Below are 20,857 nucleotides of genomic sequence, written 5' to 3'. Positions count from 1 at the left end.
TTCTGAGTGTTTTTTCTGAGTGTTCGATTTTTGTATTAATAATTATATACTCTAATTATTCTTTTCTCTTATTCTTACCGTATTTATAATATTATTTTAACTGATATTTATTTATTAGATTCTAATTTATTTATGTTATGTTTTTTTACTCCTATAGCTCTTTTATTTCTTCAGTGATTATAATTTTTGTAAGTATAAATATTTTGGAGTAGCGTGGATGAGGCGAAGGAGGTTTGTCAGGAACATAGCAGGTGGAAGTCCATAGTCTCTGCCTACCCCGATGGAAAATAAGCGTGATAATATGTATATGTATTTATTTATTTGAGTATTATATTTTTATTAGCACAAGTACAATATTTGTATTAAATTCGTGTTCAATATCAGTTTTTGCGCTCAATTAAGTTACCTTTAAGTTTATCCTGTAACCCGGAAGTTGCCTGGAAGAATCATAAAATGAAGCAGCCTGTTGTACCCGTCTTTTGGTTTTTTTATTGTATTTTGTTCTTTTGTGCAATAAAGAATATTTGTAATGTGTTTTATAAAAAATAGAATGGAATTAGAATTCAGTTAGAATATAATACCCTGATTTGTATCAGACAAATGAGTATTTTTATAGAAAATACTTACATATATTTTAAATTTTTATTGAATTGATATTTAATTATTTTTTGTGAAATTACTCCACTAGTTTGTTATAATTATTAACACTCAGAAACGCAAGCACATAGAAAAATTCGTGAGGTCCGCTGGTTCGTTCCGTTGCTTAGTTGGTATAGCGTCTGGCACGGTAAGCCGGATCGAACGAATTTTTTCTGAGTGTTCGATCTATGTATTAATAATTATACTTAAATATAATTTTACAAGTGGTTAAATAATAGTATAACTTTGATAAATCAATTTATTTTCATACAGGTCCCTAAAACAAAACAATTAAAGGTTTTGAGATAAATAATCACTAATTAAAATAATCAGTGTTATTACCAAAGTAAAGAGGATTAATCCACAGTGGAAGAATGGTTATGATCACACAAGTTTTTTTTTAATCTCAGTATCAGGTATACACGAGGGCCATCATCTTCTAACTCAGAGTCCACTTGACTTCCAAACTGTACCTCAATCACATGTATTTCTGCTATGTCTGACGATAAATATTAAGTGATAAGCAAACTTTGCCACGCCATATCTAAAAAATAAAGAATACTTATGAAAGACAGTACAATAACCTGTTGTATGTATTTATTTTATTATGTACTTTGTAAACGATTTTCTGTTTCTTTGAAACAAGTTAGTATATCTAAAGCAAATAGTTCGAAAATAATGTATTCAACAAACGACAGTAATATAACTACCGAAAGTGGTAAGATAAGCAAAATTAATTCAACAAAAACTTACATTTACATACTTTCCCAATTAGCACCACGTTGATTCAAAATCAATTGGAATTTTGATAGATGTGACGTCATTGTGTTTTCTAATTCATTCAATGAACGAATGAACCGGTGTATCTCTATTACCGATTCGGTGTTATCACATAAGAATATAACGCAAGTCGAATATTTTTTATTTAAATGGTAACACATACTATGTCGCACTCGACTGAATCTACTCGCGGAGCCTACGTTTGTCGGCATGTCATGTCGTGCTACGTAAAACGAGAAAATTGATAACTGCGAGAGAGTTTTGTCGTCTCGCTAGTCGCGCCGCGCTTGTATAGCGTGCTTGGCCCTACTGTAAGACCTTCAGCGAGTAACGTTTGGATCCTCCGAGTACAAGGTACGCAACCCTACTCGACACAGTCCCAATGGATGTAATGTTGCCAATAAGGGATTTGTGGACGATAAAACCGACACCACTCTGGAACTGTTGGTCACCTTCCCTGAAGTAGTACAAATTGCCGGATTTCAGGGCTCTCGTCCGACCGCAGTGTGCGTGCGTTATACGTTGCCAGGGCTAGAGTCGTTCGACGGTCAAATCCCAGCCGGCGAATAGAACCCCTGGTGAAAGCTTCCACGACGTCCGTCAGCGCCTCGGTTACTACTGGCACCGCCGGGCAGTTGGGGATACTTTTCTTTGCTATACATTGGGGGGTTTTAGACCATTTCCCCGCCACGCTGGTCCAATGCGTGTTGGCAGGTCGCCACAGCCTCGTCGGTAGGAGCTGGGTGTACCGCGTACAGGTGAAGTTGGCTATTGAGTACCGTAGGTATTGGGTGTTTCTATGGGATAGTTTCTGCTCCAACTGAAATGTACAATTAACACACCATAGTAGTGAATGTCAACGATCATGATTCACGGCTAACCACATAGTTATATTACAAGATATTCGTGCACTTGTGTGCGTGTGTCACCACAGGTGATTCTACCTAATTTCAAAACTAAACTTCGCTGCTAGGTCGACGTGCGCGCTCATGTGGGCAAATGGTTTGACGGCTTTACGTAAGTACATACTTATTTTGTATTATATTCTTTTTCCCAGTACAATAAATAAATAATGCGGGTATCTAATCGCTACGAAGCTGACATAGGCGTCGCGTCATCGCAACGCTATTATTTCAACACACCGATTGCCACGCGAGCAATGTGGTGTCGCAACAACGCCGCTTACGTACAGCAGCAGCCCTCCCTACTTCGTCTCCTGGCCCCTTGGTCCGATGTGTTCAGTGCCGCGCGCTAACGCACGTTAACGCACCATGTGGCATTTATAGTTTTAATTTATAATGTATGTCACCGCTTAGTGTGTGGAATTGCTCTTATTCTTCAACCCCCCTCTTGAAAAACCCAACAACCATTACATAACTGCCGACCTGTCTCAGGTTTTTGTTATGCTTCGGATACAACAGAACTATTAAATGAAACATCGTTATTGAAAAACTTTCCATTTTTATTTAAAGCAATGCCAGCCTTGAATTTAACGTTTTAAGAACTAATATTATTTTTTAAATCGAAGTTTGTTTGGGATGTTCGTTAAAAGTTAACACATAATTTGTTAACATTAGCTCCGTGTTGATGAAATTTTCTATCGAGCGGCTATTTCTGGTTATTTCATTAAAAACTGTTTCATGTATTTGTGAAGAATGGGGTCAGTTTCCATATTTTCAAATTCAAAGTGCGGCGAGAAACAAAAGTGAGTTGAAAGTCATATTGATTGGGATACGTCCGGTGTCACATCAACGATTGATTTCTTTACGGGGAATTCCTGTCCCCTAACCTTCTAACTTGAAAGAGCCTGAATAAATAACTGTATTATTAGATTTATTTCACATTTCTGAAATCAATTCTGAACTTTAGATTTGAAAACTAAAGCAATAGGTTCCAGAAATGTACAGAAGTTCATGTTGTACTCTAGACTTAGGATTCAACCTAGGGCTACATTATGTAGTACTTACTGTATTATAGAGGTTTATGTTTATGTAGTGTATCAGAAGGCTCTGTTAGTATTTTAGCTGAAGTCCTACTAATAAAAACAAACATCAAAAACAATTGAAAAAAGTGAAACAATTTTTTTATGTACACGGTTAACCGAAAATGTGAGTGGTTACACACGGCGACCTTTAGCAGTGATACAAACGTGATGCACGTGCGCGATTGCACCGATGCAATCGCATATACATCCCAAGAGTAGCGATGCAATCGCGCGTCGATTAGCGACTCCATGGCTACTACTGCATCGCTGCTAAAAGTCGCGTGTGAACTGCTCGCGCGCTCTAATGAATGAAGATTTTTCCACATTTGTTTTGTTTTACCTGTACGAACATCACGTAAATATGACCGGGTCTTTTTGAAATATCGTATGTCGGATGATATTAAAACATGCTTGAAGCCCGACACGTAGTAACCTGTTTATCAACCGTAGCACGTTACACTAAAGATTTTCGTGAGCTTTTCTTGTCATAAAAAATAATAAAAGGCTGACAATCCAAGCTATTACGGCCACTAAATCGCGGAGGCTATGGTACTAAATCCCAAGTGTTGTTGAAAGGAAGACATATGAAAGTGTTGGGTTTTATTTTTCTGTGGTCTTGTGAATATTCATTCGCTCTTTAAGGTTATAAGAACGCTAATGGTACATACGTTCGTTTAGTAGGTACTTCAACGTAAAATGTATTTTGTTTTTTGCTTTTTGTCTGATTTGTTTTATTTTGTGTTTTTTTTTTGGATACGTTATTTCGTTTATTAATTCCTTTTACTTTCTTTTGTTTGTCTGTGTTATCCATGTGTTATCAATTTTTGTTTTTTTTTTGTATCGATGTGCTGTGGCGTTGCAATAAATGTCTATAAATGTAAATGTCACTTTCCATAAAAAATAGATTTTTGATAACAATAGAAAAAAAAGTATTTAAACTGTTTTTTCGAAATTAAATCGCGTATATTTGTTTTTTCCAACAAAGTAACATTTCGTTTTTTTTGTCTGAAAAAAACAAATAATTTACGCAATTTAGATCCCAAACAATTTTAGACTATTTTTGAAATACTTTTAAAATCCAAAGGACCATATTATTTACTTAGATTTTACGTATACGACTCCCTATTTAAAACTACATAGTTTGTATTTCAATATCAAAAAGGAAAACATTGGGAAGGAGGAACCAAATTCCTTCCTGCGAATGATTGTTAAAACAATGGCATAAGGATGGAGTGTTCCGGAATTTTTTAGTCGTTCGATGGAGGAACGGCGAGAGTGTATCTAAATTCAAAAGTTACTGTGTACAATTTCTTAAATGTATCAATAAGAATATCGAGAAGCGGGTCGCTTTTCGCGTCGTATTTATGGAACTTCGATTCTACAAGGGAACCGCTGGCAATAAGTCTCTTTGTTTTTCGCTCCACCCAGCCAACTGGTATAGCTCAGAGCTCTTGCAAAGGTACAACATTACTCCATACACGAGGAAACTTCTGATTGATAAAGATTTAAAAGCTATTTTTGTGTGAACTACCTCCTCACCTTGAAAACGACGCCAAATTTCTCGACAGCATTTATACCAAGCACCCGACGTAGTGATCAAAGTTGAAGATGGACGATAAGTTCAAACCAAGTAGCTCAAGGTGGTCACTTATCGATACGGACTTATCTCGGAAAGTTGAAGTGAGGTGGAGGGTACTCTGTTTTGCTGAGAAAAGGCACGCCTTTGTTTTTAAGTAATACTAAAATTAAAACCAATTTTACTTTATATTTAGATTTTAAAATAAATGACTCGTTGATCTACCGTCCTTACAAAAGCAATATGCAATCGTCAAGACTACAATATAAGATATAATATACTTCCGCATTTCTAAATAAATCGCCAACACAACATTAGACAATCGAAGAATTCTTCCCAAAAACAATAATACGAGAGCTCTGACAATGATGAGTTTCAGTGGTTTCATTTTGTGCGAGAATACAATGGTGATATTGATGGGGGTTACACATATTTAGATGTATAATGTGTGAGTGTGTCGTTAGTTTTTTAATTTATTTATGTCTTCAAATGACATAAATAACATACAAATATCGAAAAGGTTCTCCCAAATTTCTTACCAGTTTATGGGGAGAATTTAGTTGTCACTTTTGTATTACAGTTACTTAACGTAACGAATAACGAACGAACGAACATCTTTGTAACGAATCGCAGCAGTCGGTTTTAGATTGAAATTCTAAATTTAAATGTACTTGTTTTTGGCGTTTTTCTTTGTTATTGTCATTGTTGATTCTGTTTTCGTAGTAGCTGTATAATATCGTCGAAATAAACAGTAAGTAAATTAAAAAAAAAATTGTTACTTTTTTATTATTTTACATAGATTTGAAATGTTATTATCATTTTTTAATCGCTTATGCCACTGCCGGGCAAATGCCTTACTTCTCTTCCTCTGCTCATCGCCACTTAACGCCGCTAGCTCAACACTATCTCTTTTTGGGTTTTCCACGTTTCCGTTTTGCGTTTGGTGGGATCCACTCCGTAGTGATTCTTGCCCTCCGCTCATTTGACATGCGGCAGACGTGTCCCTTTTAATCAACGTCAACGATTTGTCTTTTGGAGCGAAGTATACTGTTCCGTACGTGGTCTGACAGTTTTACTTCCTAGATTTTGCGCTCCACGTCTAGCTGGATACATCCCGAGGAGGTACATTCGTCAAAGACCAAGACTGGGTACAGTAAGCAAGGACGAGGAGAATGAAGTGTTAAGGAAGACCGATGAATAACGTATGAATTAAGTAATCCGACGTTCTTTTTCCATATAAATATGTTATTTGTTTTAAAAATTAATTGCCTGCTGTTGAAAATGTCTGTAAAAAAAAATAATAAAAACAACCACATCACAAGATTCACATATCACATAATCTAGTATACATATTATTTTTAAAAGCAAGAGAGCTTCTTGTGAATGAATTCGTTCAGGGAAATACTGTCACCTTACCTATTTCTGCTGTCGAGCGGTAATGTAGGCTGATGGTCTCCGTGGTCGAGTGGCTTGCATATCGGTTTTCATAGTGTCGCCATCTCTGGAGTCCCGGGCTCGATCCCCGGCCGGGTCGGTGTGGAAAACTAACTTTTCTATATTGTCTTGGATCTGAGTGTTTGTGGTAACGTCGTTGTTTCCGATTTCCATAACACATGGGCTTTAGCTACTTACTTTGGCATCAGAGCAACGTATGTGATGTTGTATGATATTTATTTATTTACTTCATTCCGGTTTTGAAGGGTGAGGGAGCTGGTGAAATTATATGTAAATGGGAACTGTCAACTTACATGTCTCACAGTGTGTCTGTGTCCCTCACATCTTGTGATTTAAAGCACTGAGTGGCACTGCAACTGCTATGATCGGACATGTCGCTTACCACCGACACACGACTTACAGACACACGACTCGTTCGTTCTGTTACTTAGTATCATAAAAAAACCAAGAGACATATTGGAAATGAAACTATTTTTCTGGATTTAAATCGCGTATATTTATTTTATCAAACAAACCAACATTTCGGGCCCTTTACGGGCATTTGTAAAATATAATGTAGCGTAAATTGGAATGTTTCTTTGTAAAATTAAAAATAAGGTATTTAATTAATAACTTTTGTAACTGTAGTGAAAAATAGAGTAGTTTGCATTAATATTAGACATAACTGGTTGATAACTCTACCATCTAAGTCAACCGTGACCATGGGACCTGTAAAGGGCTCGGAACATTAATTTGTTTGAAAAAATAAATATCCGCAATTTAAATCCGGAAAAACAGTTTCATTTCCTATGTATAACAATCGCGAAAATCTAAGAACTCGATATATTAGACATATTACTTTGCGACGACTTCACAAGACAAATGAAAAGCACAACATGTCTCGTAGATGTAAATAAATAATACGAATAAATAACTTAAGTAAATAATTATATAATGAATAACTAATGAGCGAGCACCTAAATAATGAGTATAACAGAATGTGCTCTGTGCTGTTACGGTATCCGTCAGTCTCTCAGCTTATTATCGTCTCACTGAGTGCTACGACGCTTCAGTAGATTCGGTAATGTTAGCTTCTTTTAGGATATTTATAGTTGTTTGGTAATTTATAATCACTACTTCAATATTCTTGTAGCACGTGAAAGATTCTTTTCACTACATTTCTTTTACAAATTTTAAATAGCTCATCATACTTCACACTCTCTATAAACTTTCTTATCGAAACCTATTTGTAGTAAACTAAACTTACTAAGGTATGTCTCATAAACAGTGCGTACCATACGTTCCTATAATTGTTAATTGTAACTTCAACAAGAGAATGATAGAGAGTGTACAAAACTCGCTAGAGTACAATATTATTTATCTAATAATCTCTCTGTCTAGTACATACAAGCGTAGTTGTTTTTAGATAGTACTGACCAAGTAAATAGATTATTTGTCTACCGTGACATTCACATTATCTACATGTATAATTACTAACTTGTTATATAGCTGGATAGATCCAAGCAATGTCATCGCGTTGCAGACACTGGAACGCAAAGGCTGTGCTATAGTTTCCCTCTTTTACTTTGAACACATAAAATGTGATGTTAGTTATACTGAGTTATATACGAATAATTTCATTATGTAGTGTTTATCTATTCGTGTCCTGGTATTGCTGTAGATTTTATAACAATGTGAGAAAGTCTTGTCCAGCTCATATAATACATTTTCTAGCAGTAAAACTCTTTGTGACAGTGTTCATCCAGGGAAGTACTGCCACCTTACCTATTTCTGCCGCCAAGCAGTAATATGAACATTATTGCGTTTCCATTATTTACATTTTTGTTATAAACGTAGAGAATGTATGTAGTACGGAGGTCCGGTCACGAAGCTTTCAGCCACGCCTTCTTTGCATTTTTGAGTCAATAACTTTATTAACTTTCATTAACTTTGAAACTACGACAAGTCTATTTTTAAATAACGTATTCATCAAATTATTAATTTTTCGCAAATTCCACTAACGTCTATATTAAATATTAATTGCAAAAGGGTTGCGAAGCCTCATGGTGATATATTCCTGTTACAAGAAAGAAGATGGATGACTGATGTCCTGTATTTTCTGAAAGTAGCAAATGACTCAGTCGATTGTTCTGAACTTCTCTTACTCAAGGCACTAGCCTTTTGAAGTGTGTGCAAACAGGCTGATCTGTGGTCAGGACCTGACAGAGAAGGTCCCTGTCCTTGCACAGGGTATAAATGCTTTTCTCATGGACCGTTCGGGTTGGTAGCTAGGGTTACCATAATCAAAACTTATGTCGAAAGGAACGGACTGTCCTGAGTTCTCTTCTCTGAGTCAACGGTTTAGCGGTGGCAACCGTTAGTTGTGCAATGCACAACGGATATAGTGCCCTTCCCGCATAACCAAGAGGGATTGGTTGGGAGGGTCATTATAATTAAAAAACATGTCCAAGATACGGGAGCTGTCCTAAGCTTGTCAGTAACATTGGTTTGCGTGTTTCAGTGGCTTTATTTCGATATCCCAACATACTTCATTATCCTTAGGCTAAAGTAAACTATAGACGAAATTTCTTCTTCATTCGAGCGAGTGAGTGCCATAACAGAATGGCGAAGCAGCATTATATTGACTTCTCCAGATAGCGATTACTCTGTAATATTTTTTTTTATTAATTTGCTTTAAAATATAAACCAAGTACGAATTCCTTTTATTGATTTTTTCTTCTGAGTGTTAGCACAGTTGTAATGAAAACTTTAAATTATTTGTGTCTCTATATTTGTTATTGTATAGAACTATATAAACTATAATATATAAATATAAATATATAACTATATAAATAAAATAAAACGGTGTCATATGCTTTTCGAAGAAGAAATAATGAGATTCACAACAACTACGTCAACATAAAAAATACAACTAAAATACTTTTTATTAAGTGAAATTTTTCCCATAACCATACGCAAGCAAATGATCACAAAATAATGAAAGTCGACAAGTCTTCACTGATAAATATGACGTTGGTAGATGGTAAAATGTCGAGTAATTCATTATAGAAATCTACAAGTAATCATTCAAGGAGGGGATTCAGAATGTCAATCAAGGTTTTGTGCGAAATCCTGTCGTATAAAATCTAACAGCGGTAATAGATAGTGTCTTAAGACTACCAAAATATATGCGCACATCATTATTTATTTAGTTCTCTTTTCACCTAAGTGTAAGGGAGTCTAAGAGGAAGGTAACATTTTTCATTGTAATTGATAGATTCAGGTGTTACATCCAGACGGAAATCCTTGTTAATAAAAATGGAGGTAAAGTAATTTGCTCCGCGAAGCCTTGTGTTGAATATTTTTACCATGCAGTTAATTTTATTATCCTCCCTCCGCATATAATAATAAAATAAATAATACAAGCGCAACATAGCAGTACAGCTCCGTCTGAAAGTGTTCGTCTAGAGAATTACTGCCACCTTATCTATTTCTGCTGCCAAGCAGTAATGTCAGCATTACCGTATTCCGGTTTTGAAGGGTAACGGTGTTGGTGAAATTACAGGCACATGGGACTTGTCAACTTTGTCTCAGGGTGACGGGCGCAGTGACAGTGCCTCTCAGATCTTTGCGATTTAAAGCTCTGAGTGGCACTGCAACTTTTATGGACAGGCATGTAGCTTACCATCAGGCGCACGACTTGTTCGTCCCGTCACGAAATGCTCATATTACTGCTTGGCGGCAGAAATAGATGGTAGCAGTAGAGCTCCTTGTGAAAGAGTTCGTCCATGGAAGTACTACCACCTTACCTTTTTCTGCCGGCACTTGATATTATGAAAAAAAACTACAGTCACAAACAGCACCACCAAAACTACACCTAACACGTGATTAGCCGCCCTACTCGGCATTTTCAACAGTTGTTGATTGTTCCGTGCTCGACCGAAGAATGAGCACGTTCAGAACAGTTGCCTGTTTATTAGTGGGCATACAAGCACGTCATACTGATATGACCAATAAGAATTGTTTGTATTGGTGGTCATATTTAGTCAGCATAAACACCTTGTACGCAAATTTGCTTGACGTAAATTACGAGCCCTATAGCCCGATCCCACCTACTTTCTTTCATTTGTTTCATTCGATTGTCTAGCATTTTTTCCTTAAACTTCTCTTTTTGGCATAGCTTCCAAGAAAAAAGAATCTAACATAGAGGCGGTCGAGATACAACAATGCTATAAGTATCTTATTTCCACTACACCGGGAAGTATGCCTTACATTTTGAACAATTGTGAAATCTTGTACCGTAATAGAGTCTTCGTATACTACCTACGTAAGGTGGCGTGCGGACGCTTCGGGCTTCGCCCTCCGCTACACCTCAGCCTATGGCCGTAAAAAGTAAACAGTAAATGTTGACTGCAAATTATTATTAAACCGATCCCCACATGCCGATTTTCAGCTGAATTAGAGCAAATTTCCATCTGCCGCCAAAAAACAGAAGTGTTAAATGGCAGCCATATTGAAAAATGGCGAAAAACCAATTTTGATCACAAATTATTATCAAGATCTTCTAGAGATCCCCATATGCCAATTTTCAAAGGGATCTGAGCGATTTTTTTTTCTGTCCCAACGAACGCTTCTATGACGGCCATATTTGAAAATGGCGAAAAACACATTTTGAGCGCAAATTATTATCATAATTTCATCATCGGCATTTCTAGTGGCCTTCAGTGCCAATTTTCAGTCGAATCAGAGCAAATCTTTTTCGGCAGCTATTTTTATAGAAAAACACACTTATACGGCAGGCATATTAAAAAATAGCGGAAAGAAATTTTTGACCCCAAATTACGATTAAGACCTAGAGACCCTCGCATGCCAATTTTCAGCCGGATCGAAGCAAGTTTTTCTTCGGCCGCCATTTTGAAATCGCCATCTTGAATTTTTTTATCCCAGGCAGTTGACCAGTATTACCCTCTATGACATTCTTCGAGCACCTCCTACCTATCTCTAATAGTTTCCGTGATGGGAGGCTTTGAAATTTGTATGGCGGCCATCTTGTTTATTTGAATTCCGAACATTTTTTACTTCCCGCGAAAATTGACCATGGTGTATCTCATATAAATGCACAAAAATCCCCTTCATGTATTATAGTTTTTGCAGGCCGTTGATCACTCGTTTACATTTTCCACATTCCGGTCTTCTCATATTTGATTCTTTGCTTTGGAGCCTATACGCGTGCAACGGTATAAATATATTTTTCCACCATATCGGGAAGTATGCGTTCTATTTTTCTAAGTCAGTCAGGATTTGTAGCTTCATATATGTAGTAGTACAGTCATTTGCAAATTTTAGAACCTTGTGGCGTTAATATCATTAATCAGCCACCATACTAAATTGTCAAAGGAATTCAAGTGAAAAAGTATTAAAAAGTGTAAAGTAGCCATGTTGTTTCAATAAGTATTTAATGATCTCGTCTTCCCGTAATTATCAAATAGTTTATACTCTGTACTTATTCACCTACTTCTGCCGCCAAGCAGTAATGTCAGCATTAGTGTGTTCCGGTTTTGAAGGGTAAGGGTGCTGGTGAAATTATAGTCACATGGGACTTGTCAACTTAAGTCTCAGGGTGACCGGCGCAGTGTAGTGTCCCTCAGAACTTTGCGACTTGAAGCTTTGGGTGGCACTGCAACTGTTATGGACAGGCGTGTAGCTTACCATCAGGCTCACGACTTGTTCGTCCCGTCACTTGATATTGTAAAAAAAAAACTTAATTAATGTTACCGCAGACGAAGTTTAATTTACGCCCCATCGTTACCATCGTTATTAATAATTATTTTATTTTTAGTGAATTAATTTATTTTACGCTTTATTGTCATGTTTCTATAACATAGGGCAATCTCAAAACCCATCTATCAATCTCGTCGCACTTACGGTGCCAACCTACGAAATATCATCAGGAAATGTTCAGAAAAATTCCACGATTTGGAAATTATATTCCGTCCAATATCCCATAGGAATTTGGATTTGACAAGACGCACGCTCCACGTCATTTCGCGAATTTCGGGAGTTCTTGTCGCGATAGTCACTTTCGGGAATATATTTTTTAAATTCGAAGCAATCACACAGATCGCAGAACGCAATCGGCCAAAATAAATATTGATTTTTCTTAAGTAGAAAAGTTACAAATACACACTCGGTGAAAGAAATGGAAGACTCTGCATTTCAATGTATGTTATGCTATTTTAAGCTTTTGTGATCAATTTTAGATGGCAAATTTGGACACTTTAAAACTAGAGTTACACTATGTCTACGCTATTGAAGTCTAGCCAAAATATCAGTAAAATTTTACAACAGTGTAAATCGACCTTGGCAACAATTTTGTTAATTTCATCCAAGAATTGTATGCACAGAAATCTAAAGAAAATTGCATGTATGTGCAAAGAGGTTCGCCACGTTATAATTCATCTTCTATGTTTGTGTCGCATTCTCTGAGGTCCCGGGTTTGATCCCCGGCCGGGTGAATGTAGAAAACTACATTTCAATAAACTCTCGGGGGTTGGTGGCAAGTACTTTAGTTACTTATTTTCAAGTATTTATGTGGTCTGTGCTTTCAACGATATTTATGTTTACTTCGATGTCAGAGCAACGTATGTGATTTTGTTTAATACTTATTTATTATTTATATAGCGATTGTGCTTAGAATCATCGGTAGTTTGTAGAAAGGGCACAAGCGCCTTTTCCAATTATTTTATCAAATGAAAAATTGTTTCAAAATGGCGTATTCGCCTTTTCTACAAAACACCGACGATGTACATAGGGCGCACTATAAGTATCCGTAACTGGCCACTTACGTAAACAATATTTAAAATGTAATTTTAAACACATTTGAAAATTCAACTCTTTGGATGTAGAATGCAGTTTTTTTCATCTGACTGTAACTTGTTTTTACATTGTGGCGTTATTTTAGAAATTGGTTGTCTACATCACCATGGATTTAACTAGCGAAAATTTTCATGGTATGATTTTCTACGACTTTAAGTGTAACTTAACAGCTCAGCGGAGCTTCACTCGGCTTCAAACTGGTTTTGACGATGAAGCACCATGCAAAACGATTATTTATAGCTAGTTTACAGCACTCAAACGCGGTCGTGTGAATCTCAGTGACGAATTTCGTCATGGTCCGCTGCTGTGAACAACAAAAACATCGATGCTGTACGCCGTATGATCAAAACAGACAGGCGTATGACATACCATGAGATTCGAGCATAGGCATGAGTCAAATATAATCAATACTACACAAACATTTGGATGTGAAAAAGCTGTGCTCTCGGTGAATCCCACACAATTTGACTGAGGCTCAAAAAACGGATCGCGTCCCTTGGTGCAATGCCGTGCTTACCAGATTCAATGAAGGGGCGTCAAATTTGGTGTGGGACATAGTAACAGGAAACGAAACATGGATTTATAGTTACGATCCCAAATCAAAGGATCAATCGAGCTTATGGGTTTTTCGAGATGAGCCGAAACTAACCAAAGTGGTGCGCGTGCAAAGTGCCTCTATGCGGATGATTGCTTCTTTTTTTAATAAAACTGGACATGTGGCTAATCTACCACATGTGTGGAGAGAATCGTTGTACCGTGAACAGTGATTGGTACACGACCATTTGTTTGCCGGAAGTTATTGACAAACTCCGTAAAAATAACCGTAATCGCCGTATCATCTTGCACCACGATAATGCCAGTTCTCACATGGCCAGACAAATTAAATTTTGACTGTGAAGAACGTTGACCTTATGAGTCATCCCGCGCACAGTTTCGACCTGGCACCTTGTGACTTTTATTTATTTCCAAAAATTAAGAACCAGTTACGCGGTCAATGATTTTCATCACCTGTCCGAGAGTATGAAAATTATGTCTCAGAGATTGTCACGGAGCAGTGGCATAAATGTTTTCAAAATTGGTTCAGTCGTACGAAAAAGTGCATTAACGCTAATGTAGAATATTTTGAGAAACAATAAATTCATTTTTGACCATTTATAGTATTTTTTTCTTATTCATTTCGGAAACTTATAGTGCGCCATACGTATTATATGTTGAGCTCCTTGTGAAAGAGTTCATTCAGGGAAGTTCTGCCACCATACCTATTTCTGTCGCCAAGCGGTGATGTGAACATTATTGCGTTCCGAATTGGAAGAGTAAGGGAGCTGGTGAAATTAAAGGCAGATAATACTTGTCAACTTATGTCTCAGGGTGACGGGCGCAGGGACAGTGCCCCTAAGATCTTTGCGATTGAAAACTCTGAGTGGCACTGCAACTGTTATGCATTGGCGTGTCTCTTACCACCAGGTGCACGATTTGTTCGTCCCGTCACTTGGTATAATAAAAAAAAATACGACGTAACAATAGAAATCATTGAATTACAAGTAGTTTCATTCAATTAAGAAGAAATTTAAAGGAAATATATACGTGAAAACTGATCGCAAACAGATAGATTAAAAAAGCGAATTGAAATAGAAATAGAAACCATTTATTGCAACATCACATTATAAAGAAAAGGCACACAAAAAAGCTAAATGAAACAGAAATAACACAAAAAACAACGTAATAACAACAAGTTACGTAATACTATACTGACATGTGTGCGGCTGTGGCGTATGCAAAAGGATCCGATTTGGCTAAAGTCACAACCAAGACTAGGCTGTGACGCTGGTTTGCAATGGGCCCTAGTATAAGACGAATAAATACTCATAAATCATGTTCACAATAGGGAGATTCATAGCTTGTAGTGAGGTGCTGCATGTATACTAATTTAAAAAACCTTAAGTTAATACAGAATGTTTACGTTTGGGCCCTTGTTCTGATCAAAAATTTATAAAATAAAACCAGAACATAATAGAAGCAGCTGTTGAAAATATTTAACCATTGCCCATTACGTAGCAAATAAAAACAAATTAAAATGATAACGGATTATTGCACCGTATCGTTACACACCGTAAATCGAAGCGTAATTTAAAACCACGATGAATAAAACCATCCTAATGAAACATGAACACGTATTCTCAATTTGAGACATATAACCAGTTTACGATAAGATAAAAAGACATATAGAACTGTTTTTATGGAGAAGACGCAGTAATTTGGTTTATTTTGATGTGTGGGTGTCGTTGGCGTTTGTTGCCTTAAGCGGTGGGGATCTCAGCAAAGTGGAAGCAACATTTTAGGATAGTACACTTAGTTAAGTAGTTAATTTCTGTCAATATTATACAGCCTATTATCTTCTCTCTGTTTTTTTTTTATATAAATCCTGCAGCATTAGAGCTCCTTGTGAAGGAGTTCGTCCAGGGAAGTACCACTGGTAACGCCAGGTATAGTTTGTCTGAACTCGCACCTCCTTATCTTTCCCGTCCTAATCCGTGCTACGCCAAAGCCACATAAATCGCCAGTGAAATTAAAAATAATTGTATGTGATGTACATTCGAACTGAAAACTGAAAAATCCACATTCGTTTTATTAAAAATATCCCGCATCTCCGCCTGGCATTGAGCCCCGTACGCAATCTATTACATAGTGGCGTTATTGGTGGTCGGCCGCAATTGAACTGGCGAAAGAAGACGAGCTCCACGACGTTTCGGACATAAAGGTTGGTGGTAGCACGGTTTCCATTCCTTTAACTTGCGAGCTCACCTTTTCCAGCAGCTCCTCACGAGCTATCGAAGGTCTGTTTTAAATTTTTTTATTATAGCGTCACCACCTTATCTATTTCTGCCGCTAAGCAGTAATGTGAGCATTACCGTTTCGGTTTTGAAGGGTAAAGGTGCTGGTGAAATTATAGTCACATGGGATTTGTCAACTTCTGCTTGAGGGTGACGGGTGCAGTCAAATTTAAAGTCAAATAATCTTTATTTCACAGGTAAGCAAATTACATCTGAAATGGTTACTGATTAAACTCTACTGCTCATTCGTAAGGTAGATTCCCTTGAGAAGAATGAGCAAGAAACTTTAGGGGTTGCTCTTTTTAAATATACATGGAATACATTTATTATTACAATATTTTGTTTAAGCATTTTAAATCGAGACTACCTGCAAGAGCTAAGCAGGTCATTACCGCGGATATTTGTCATCCAAGTACGCAGAAGCTGTATAATAAATCATAAATTGTTTCACTGTAGTTTTAAACATCGTAAAAGGCAAATGTTAATATCAATCGGAATATTATTATAGAAGCGTAAACGTTGCCCCCTAAATGAATTTGAGACTTTGTCAAGACGACTGTCAAAAACGGCTAGATTATTGTTATTTCTCGTATTAAGTTGTCTGTCACTATTTTTCAGAAAAAAATAATATTTTTCTTAACATAAATAACATTTTCATAAATGTACTGTGACGTTAGTGTAAAAATCAATCAACAGCAGCGGTAGTAGTACCCTTCAAATCTTTGACGATTTAAAGCTCTAAGTGTCACTGCAACTGCTATGAATAGGCGTGTCGCTTACCGTCAGGCGCATGACTTATTCGTCTTTTCACTTGATGTCATAAAAAATGCAGGTTGATAAAAAATGTGAATAATCTCTAAGAATTCAGAAATTTTATAAGGTAACATCTTTCCGGGATCGTACAGTTCGTCTTCATCGTTCGTAAACAGTGTCTAGACTTGATGGATAACTTAATTATATGCATATTACCTACTTTCGTTTTCTTGGGCAATAAATCCGAAATCCGATGAATACACGACGCATAAGTGTTCTATATTTTATTCAAGCATGTGACATCGTATTTTATGCCGACATTTCCTTTTTATGGAGCAAATGAAATTACCCTAAAAGAAGCCTTTTTATATAACTGTCGCTCAGGTTTTTACATAGCGAGCCGTTAAAAATGAAGTTATAGCAATATAAGGCTTTCTTGTACATACATATTTTAACATATGAAGGTACTATATGTCGTATAGGCAAATTTTATACAGAGGTATATTCTGTTCTCCTTATACCTAAAACACCGTAAACAACATCGTAATCGACATTTTTAGCGAAATTGAGTTATTATCATACCTGGAATCAGTGAAACGAGATCTACAACCCCTATAAGCGGTTTTTTTTATAACTGATTTGGTTTCTGTTTTATTGTTAAGCGAAATCACCGTAATTGACATTTTTCTAAAGAAAAAATGTTTAAGTGCCAGTATACTGAAAGTTACCAAAAGGCACACACTTAACATAGCCCCGCACTAGGGAAACCCTGTGTCGTGGGTGCCATGAACACACATATAGACAGCCACAAATTACACCCAAACTCACGAGCGAAATAAATGTAGGCCATACAAATATTTCTCCCGGCCCGGGAATCGAACATGGGTCCTCTGCGTGTCAGTCCGGTATGGTAGCCGTTCGGCCACGGAGGCAGTTACCAACACGAAAATGTGTAAGTTATGCCAAGAAGACATTGTATACCAGAAGTAGGCAACCCGTGGTTCGCGACTATGCTCAAAGGTCCAGTCTTCACTTCTGATAAAGTTTTATTTCACGCCTAATTCGAAGTGTCGCACTGCCACGCCGCTCTCAATTACTCTAACTTGCTTGCTAATACCCTAAGGCTCAATTTATATTGCGACGGAACGCATTGGAAGCGAACCCCTGCAACGATACTGTACACGGCATAATGAACCCAATGGTCAACTGCACAATGCAGAAACCAGACATGTGCCGAAATCCTCATCCTCAGGGGTAGTTGATTGCTCGACCTTCGGCGAGTGATTTACTTCCATTTTTATTAATTGATTAGAAATCGAATATTTCCATCACAATCAAAAAACAAGTATCTACTCGTACGTGTAATGATTTGAAGGAGGATTGAAAATTAGAATTTCGGAAATTTTACATTTACTTTTATAGGTTGTGTAAGAAAAACCACTAGTAGTATAAGTACACCATGTACTAATCCTACGTATGAAAATATCATCACTCACTATCGTATAAAATATTTTTCTAAAAAATGAACAACGAAATCGCAAAAATAACTGTTATTCCCACTGATCGATTCATTCTATTTAATAATTGATTCGCAGTACAACTGGCCATCACTAAATTGCCTATGGTAGGTTCAGTGACCTGTTTGTTTACTTTTTCTGTATAACAGATTGAAACGAACTTATAGTATTGGCACATGTCCAACAATTTGAAAATTCATTCAAATATTTTTGTAAAGAAATTTCGGTACAGTAAGCAAAATAGTGGGTTTCATAATTCTGATTACCGCAAGTGGTACAGAGACGAATTTAAATCCTTTAAAGGGCGATATGTAATTTTCTAGTATATTGATAATTTATTCACCAGTGCCTCTGATTTACCTTTATAGGGCGATATGATCATGAGATTACAGTGACAGTTATCGCAAGCGACCACGAATTGTTTGAATACAAAATGTTGTTTCTTCTTGGGACCCGCTAGAGGCGTTGTGTAATTTACCATACAAAATAGTGAAGTAATTTACGCGGTCGCTAGCGGCAACTGTAAAATCGTGGTAGAGGCACTGATGATTATATAGTAACTATAATATAGTAATAAAAACATAAAATAAAACGTATATATGCAAGTTATACTTACACGAGTAATTAAAAGTACCAAACGCCCATTTTAGACTGTAGATGGGATATCTTTCTTCATGGAGACATTATTTAAAAGTTAGTAATACTGCATGCAGACTTTTAAAGTTGCTTGCCTCATCTGGGAATAGAACCAACGAATTGAAAAAAAAAAAACCTGCATTTTTATGATGTCGATTGAAAGAGTCAATTACAAGAATTCATTCCTTTTAAGTAGCACAGTATCTTAAATTAAACGAACACTTCTAGAACTCTACTCAATGCTCAAGTCAGGATTGCAATGGAAACACAAGCACTGGAAATACGACCCTAATGGCAGGGACTTGAGTATGATTTTGAGTGCTTTGAGTCATACTCAAATCCTGACTTGAGCATTGAGTAGATTTCTAGAATACGACCCTATGTAATTTTACATTTTTATTATTTAAAGTACTTTTCCTTTGAATCCTACAATCTGGGCCCTATAAGTCTGCTAATTTTAAATCATCTCGCTTGTGAGTCGATAGCAGTCGATAGAGCGTCAGTGACAGGATTTTCTACGTTAGGTATTAAAAATTAAGAGTAGTGGCTTGACAGTGACTTGCCATCAAGCTACTATTCAACTGTCATTGCATTTTTTTGGTATTCTGCTCTTCAATGTCTACTAATTATTTGACATATCTTTCGATCGCTTTTTACTAGAAATTTAAGTGCTTCTACCGATTATCGAGTTTATTTATTTTTTTAAATACATTTAATTTGAGAACTAATTTACCTATTAAACGAGATAAAAATCAAGAAATGAATAGTAATTTTCGTGGTAGTTTCTGATTGAATGAATGCCATCAGTGCCATTTCACTGGCACTCTGTTGAGACTCAACTGCCATTGCAACTAAATTTTAGCAGAATTATCGCGTGTTCATAAGTTTTTAGTAGAGAGAGAGAGACAGCCTTGCGAAAGAGTTCGTTAAGAAGGAATTATTGTCACCTTACCTATTTCTGCCGCCAAGCAGTAATGTCTGCATTACTATGTTCCGGTTTTGAAGGGTAAGGGTGCTGGTGAAATTACAGGCACATGAGTTCTTTGCGATTTAAAACTCTGAGTGGCGCAACTGTTATGGGCAGGCGTGTAGCTTACCAGCAGGCGCACGACTTGTGCGTCCCGTACCTTGATATTAAAAAAATAAAGTTTTGAGACAAACTATGACTTTAACAAATAAAACATAATAATATTGGCAGCTGTTTAATTCTTTGTTCAATTTTGAGTTTGGAATGCCATTGCAACTAGATTTTAGCAGAACAACAAACAGGCGCGGTGCAGTCATTTTGCCGAGTCCCAATAATAAAAAAAAAAAAAAAATTATCACAATTATAATAGAATCTCAGTGGAGTCTGAATGGAATTACAGTGACCAGCAGGGCTAAAAAGGCCGCATTGCCAGAATCATAATATTAATTGACATTTCATATTATAAATTTTCAAAAAAAAAAACAAGAAACACAATTCTATTTGAATGTTCTATGGAGACCTCCATAGAAGACTGTTAAGTGTCCAAGATGAATTGTGTTATATGAATTGTAAGAAATTCTTAATATGAATTGTCAATTAATCGTAATTATTATGATTCTGCCTGTACGGCCTTATTAGTCCGACAGTAGTTTCAAGAAAATTTGCAGGTTGAGACCTGTATATCTAAATTCGCTAAGAAGAATTAATATTGCAAATTAAATTGAAAAATAAAAATATTACAAAATTCGCACAAATCCGTACCAAAATTGAAACGGAATTCCGTGTTATGCGTCAAGAATATTTCAGTTCACTGAATACTTATTGTGCGATATAAGCGACAGTTTAATATCCGGGCACCCTGAT

General features: G+C 36.5%; 1 long non-coding RNA gene across 2 annotated transcripts; it reads right to left on the bottom strand.

Annotated features, from left to right (window-relative positions):
• Positions 1 to 2,944: 2,944 nt before the first annotated feature.
• LOC113231097 lies at positions 2,945 to 20,038 on the bottom strand. Of its 2 annotated transcripts, XR_003310531.1 has the most exons (4): positions 19,979 to 20,038; positions 19,007 to 19,126; positions 4,943 to 5,108; positions 2,945 to 3,226 (listed from the first exon to the last, which is right to left on the bottom strand). It is a non-coding gene; the product is annotated as an uncharacterized LOC113231097 (long non-coding RNA). The 2 variants fall into 2 exon arrangements; XR_003310530.1 differs by lacking the exons at positions 2,945 to 3,226; positions 4,943 to 5,108 and adding an exon at positions 8,482 to 9,079.
• Positions 20,039 to 20,857: the final 819 nt, after the last annotated feature.

Source organism: Hyposmocoma kahamanoa, unplaced genomic scaffold, assembly GCF_003589595.1.
Source record: "Hyposmocoma kahamanoa isolate Upper Pololo Valley unplaced genomic scaffold, ASM358959v1 64, whole genome shotgun sequence".
In the NCBI taxonomy this organism is placed as follows: Eukaryota; Metazoa; Arthropoda; class Insecta; order Lepidoptera; family Cosmopterigidae; genus Hyposmocoma; species Hyposmocoma kahamanoa.
This window is presented reverse-complemented; position numbering and strand designations above follow the sequence as displayed.